This window comes from Furipterus horrens, unplaced genomic scaffold (genome assembly GCF_987537825.1).
Source record: "Furipterus horrens unplaced genomic scaffold, mFurHor1.1.pri manual_scaffold_3, whole genome shotgun sequence".
Classification (NCBI taxonomy): Eukaryota; Metazoa; Chordata; class Mammalia; order Chiroptera; family Furipteridae; genus Furipterus; species Furipterus horrens.
In genome coordinates, this window is record NW_028327173.1 from 106,180,861 (window position 1) to 106,186,542 (window position 5,682).

Consider the following 5,682-nt stretch of genomic DNA (forward strand, 5'->3'; position numbering starts at 1 on the left):
ATAACAGAGGCAGACATGCTATGAAGGAAAGGAAATAAGTACGTATGAAAGTAAAAACATAAATTCTGCTAACTCCTTGTATACAGACAAGAACTCAGACTACACTTTGGAATATGATTCACTATACAGAGTGGCACACAACGTCTTACCACACTGTCTCATGTGTAACTGAATATCCTAAATTGCAAGTATGAACCTGTTGCTGTTCTCCAAGGTTGTCCCCAACCCCTCCCCATTCGAGGGAGGTTTGCTGTCAGCCAGTAGGAGAACACTGGTGCTTCCCTCAATCCAGCTTAGAGTGGTTGCATTAGAATAAGCTTTACAGAAAAAAAACTTGGTGTTATAGAAGAAAACTAACCAGTTTTGAAATCAGCATGGCTATTTAAGTCTAAAACAGCTGAAAAATCAAACTCAACAAAATTTATGTTAAAAATCGTTCCCCTGTGTAATGGGTGTGCTTTTGTTTCTGAAATTACATGGAAGGTTAGTAAATTTTAGGAATCAATTGGAGACTCCACATGGCATGGAGACCTCAGGCCTTTGGTAAAGTAGAGAAGATGAATCACACCTTGAAGAAAAATATAGTCACACTGTACCAAGAAACATCTCCATTGGGATCAAGCTTTACCTATTGTCCTGCTCAGGATAAGGGTGACTCCTTGAAGTGGGACTCCATTGAGTCTTTATGAAATTGGGTACGGGTGACCATTTCAGGCCATGATTGGGGTGGGAGATATGTATGTAGATCAAGAAGTGAAGGTAATGAAAATGTACAACATTTAAGCCGGACCTTACTGTAATTAGAGACCTTGCTTGTATTAGAGGCCTTTCCTCTACAGGTTGGCTACATTTCTTTGAGCCTGGAGATAAGGTGCTACTCAAGACCTGGAAGACAGGATTTCCAGAAAGCCAACTAGAAGAAAAATGGACTGGATCTTGGGATGCACTCCTCACCACCTCCCCCATGGTGAAGCTGGTGGGAATAAAGCTTTGGATTCAATGCATCAGAGTAAAGAAAGCACCAGAGAAACAAGGGACCACAGAACGGTAAGAAGACCTGAAAGTCATCTTTTGAAAACAATGACATATTATTTTCATTACTTTTGTTTAACCTCATTTTATGGAGAACTTGTTCTTTTCAAATAAGATCAAAATATTTGGGTATATTTAGCAGAAATGTTCTAAACATCTCTGAATTTTGTCTTGCAGGAGGAACTTATGTTGAATAAACTTTCACTACATTTCTTATAGGTGTTTGCACTCCCCTGGAAAGCCTTTAAAATTATGCTTCACTTGCTTAAATAATCTCCAATACTTATAATTGGGAATCTGTGGTAAGTCTAAAAGACAGGGGAAATGTTTTTCTTAAAATTCACTAATTAGCCCCAGCTGGAGAGTGTGCACCTTTTGTCAGATGTGCTAAAAACCGTTCTGTGCTCTATCACACATGTTGTTGCGTATGATGTGCCCCCTTACATGGATCTGCGTTTAAATGAATTTCTAATGCTAAGATACGTGCTCAACAACAAAGTGAGCATTTCCATATGAAACTGATCTCAGAGAAATAAGATAGTTTAAACTAACAGTGGGGGAATGATGGGGGACTCAAATGTTGGAAATAGTTTAGTTTCAGATAACAGCTAATAAGCTTAGTAATCAATGTATGTAAAAAGCTATTGTTGACTTCCGGTCAAGATGGAGACCTAGACAGACACGTTGTGTCTCCTTCCACAACAAAGAATAAATACAACTATCTCAAAGCTAGAGAAAACCAGAAGTTCTAGAAAGTTGAGCTGTATGGAAGGCCAACGAACAAAGATATAAAGAAGAAATACTCATCCAGACAGGTAGGACAGCTCTACCTAAGACATTTAGGCAAACAAACACAAGAGCCTGTCAAGATGAGGAAACAGAAAAGAATGGCACAAAAGAGGAAACGGATCAAGGTTCCAGTGGCAGAAATAAGCGATGAGGAGATAGCCAACCTCACAGATGCAGAGTTCAAAACACTGGTGATAAAGATGCTCACAGACTTGACAGATATACTTAAGTATGGCAAATGCAGAAAGGAAGAAGTGAAGGCTATGCTAAATGAAACAAAGGAAAATCCACACAAATCCAATGGTGAAGGGAAGGAAACTGGGGTTCAGGTCAATGATTTGGAACATAAGGAAGAAAAAAACAGTCAGCCAGTACAGAATGAAGGAATAAGAATTGAAAAAAAATGAGGAGAGGCTTAGGAATCTCCGGGACAACTTTAAACGTGCCAACATCCAAATCATAAGAGTACCAGAAGGAGGAGAGGAAGAGCAAGAAATGGAAAACTTATTTGAAAATATAATAAAATAAAACATCCCTAGTTTGACAAAGGAAATAAACATACAAGTCCAGGAAGCACAGAGAGTCCCGAACAAGCTAGACCCAAAGAGGACCACACCAAGACACATCATAATTAAAATGCCAAAAGTTAAAAGTAAACGGAGAATCTTAAAAGCAGCAAGAGAAAAGAAGATTGAGTTACCTACAAAGGGTTTCCTATAAGAGTATCAGCTGATTTCTCAAAAGAAACTTTGCAGGCAAGAAGGGACTGTCAAAAAGTATTCAAGATGATGAAAAGCAAGGATCTGCAACCAATATTACTCTATCCAGCAAAGCTATCATTTCTAATGGAAGGGCAGATAAAGTGCTTCCCAGACAAACTAAAGCTAAAGGAGTTCATCATCACCAAGTCATTATTATATGAAATGTTAAAGAGACTTATTTAAGAAAAATAACAAGTTCAAAACTATGAACATTAAAATGACAACAAACTCACAACTATCAACAACTGAATCTAAAATATAAAAACAAAATCCAACTATAAAAACCAGAATAGGAATAGAATCATAGGTATGGGGATCATTTGGAGGGTTATCAGCTGGGAGGGGGAATGAGAGAAATGGGGAAATGGTGCAGGGATTAAGAAGCATAATTGGTAGGTACAAAATAGACAGGAGGAAGTTAAGAATAATATAAGAAAGGATGAAGCCAAAGAACTTATATGCACGACCCATGGACATGAATTAAGGGGGGCAGGATTGCTGGAGGGAAGGGGGATACTGGACAGAGGGGAGCAAAGGGAAAAGTAATTGGGACTGCTGTAACAACATAATAAAATATACTTTAAAAAAAAGAAAGAAAAAAGCTATTTTTTCAGGAACTGGTGATATGACTCACCTTCACTCTAGGTAACCATAAGCAGTTCCACCTCTGTGCCTCAGGAGGACTGCAAGCAATCAAGATGGTGTCTGGGCCATTTTACTCCAGGGTGACCACCACCCAGGACACAAAGACCTCAGCCTGGAGCACAAGGACCACCACCCAGGACGCAGGTAAAAGAATGCTGCAGCTTTTATTTGATTAACCTTTTCTCTGAATTCCAAACCACTTACCTACTCTTCTCCTTATAAAAAGGGCCCACTGATACTGGAATTTAAGACAGTCTGTTAAGGTACAAACCTACTGTCTTCTCAGTCCACCAATCATCTGAATAAAGCGCCCATAAAGATTCAATTTCTATCTCTGCTTATTGGGCCTGGTAGATGACAGGCAGCATGGACACCGGCTTTTCCAGTTTTAAAAACTTGCCTGAAAGGGCTGTTTCTGGAATGGAGGCTTCTCTCCTCATTCTACCAGAGAAAGCTCTGTAATATCACAAGACCCAGAAAGCACCTTAATTACACCAGAAGACAGCTTTTAACCAGACAAAGCTCTGTAAACTAGACAGCACCTGAATTCCTAATGATCTAAGTCATGACCCATAATTGCAACCTGAACCAGAAAGCGCAGTGATTCAATAAAACATGAATGTGACAGGTGCCGAGAGTCAGAGGAGGAGAGTCCCTAAGTGAAATCACTTGGCACCTGCTAGGGACTCTCCAAATCTGTACCTATGGCCTCCCAGTCCAGGAAGCCAATGGGACTCCCCACCAAATACCCAGACATACTGGAGAGTCCCAAAGTCTGTCCTGGAATGGAGTCATCAGAATATGAACCCAGAAAAGCCTGCGTTCGTACTGCCTGTCAGCTACCAGACCCAGTAAGCAGAGACAGGAATTGAATCGTTATGGGCACTTTATTCAGACAGTCGGTGATCTGAGAAGATGGCAGGTTTGTACACTAGCAGTCCGTCTTAGATTCCATTTTAAATGGATTCTTTTTATAAGGAGAAGGAAAGTGTAGGTGAGGGGTTTTGGAATTCAGGGAAAAAGTTATTCAGAAAAGTTAATCAGTTAAAAGCTGTAGCATTCTTTCATCTGTGTCCTGGGTGGTGGTCATCCTGGAGTAAAATGGCTCAGATACGATCTCAATTGCTTGCAGTCCTCCTGAGGCACAGAGGTGGAACTGCTTATGGTTACTTGGAGTCAAGGTGGGTCATACCGCCAGTTCCTCAAACAATAGCTTTTTACATACATTGATTACTAAGCTTATTAGCTATTACTTGAAACTAAACTTTTTTCAACATTTGAGTCCCCCCCCACATCATAATTTTAGTAAAAGATTTTTTTTTGCCTTAAGCAAGCCCTGTCCATTTCTTCTTTGCATCCAGGTTAACACACCAACATTTAAAATTTCTTTTTTTAAATTTTTACAAAGTTTTGTCTAAGTTTTATTTTTATTTTTAAATTACAGCTGACATTCAATATTATTTTATGTTAGTTTCAGTTGTACAGCATAGTAGTTAGACAATTATATAATTTACGAAGTGACACCTGAAAGGATAAAGTCACCACTATTTGCTGTCATGGCACCATGTGCTGAGCAGGCCTATGACCTTGTTGAATATGACTGCCATTTTACTCTTCCGAGCTTATGTCTCCAGGACTGGAAATTACTGGAAAGAAAGAACAGAACTAACTGCTCCCTACAGCAGAAGATAACATTGAAACAAACTGCAACCTCATGTTATAATGCCACAACAGCCCAGGGGCCTTACAACTCAAAGCTTCTCTCAATATTGGTGTATCTTTCCACACCATGCCCCTCTCCTTTCTTGAAGTGAATAAAAACTTTACTTTCTACACTTTCTCTCTTTGTGAATTCTTTCACAGTCTGCATCACCAACCACCCTAACAACTCCTAATAATTCTAGTACCTACTTGGCACCATACATAGTTATTACTATATATATATATATATATATATATATATATATATATATATATATATATATATATATTTTAATATGTTTTATTGACTATGCTGTTACAGTTGTCCCAATTTCTTTTCCCTTTGTTCTTCTCCACCCAGTGACATCTCTCCCTCCAGCTGTCCACCCTCCTTAGTCCATGTGCATTGGTTGTGCATATAGTTCTTCTCAACACCTTCCTGTCTACTCCACTCCCTCCCACTCTGCTTCTTAATTCCTGTACCATCTCCCTTTCTTTCCCCACTTCCTCCTCCCTGCTGACCTCCCCCGATAATATTCCCCATACCTATAATTCTTTTCCCACTCTCTTTGCCTACTTAGTTTGCCTTTGTTTCAGTTCCCTAGCTTCTGTTGTTGGTTGTTGTGATACAGTTTTCATTTTAATGTTCCTAGTTTTGATCCTCTTTCTCCTAAACAAGTCCCTTTAACATTTCATATAACAGTGGTTTGGATCTGATGAACACTTTCAGTTTTACTTTGTCCTGGAAGCACTT

At 39.2% G+C, this 5,682-nt stretch overlaps 1 long non-coding RNA gene across 1 annotated transcript; it reads left to right on the forward strand.

The window, feature by feature from the left end:
• Positions 1-794: 794 nt before the first annotated feature.
• On the forward strand, positions 795-5,017 carry LOC150015676 (uncharacterized). The gene is made up of 3 exons (XR_016509757.1): positions 795-1,047; positions 1,252-1,334; positions 4,862-5,017. It is a non-coding gene; the product is annotated as an uncharacterized LOC150015676 (long non-coding RNA).
• The last annotated feature ends 665 nt before the right edge of the window (positions 5,018-5,682 follow it).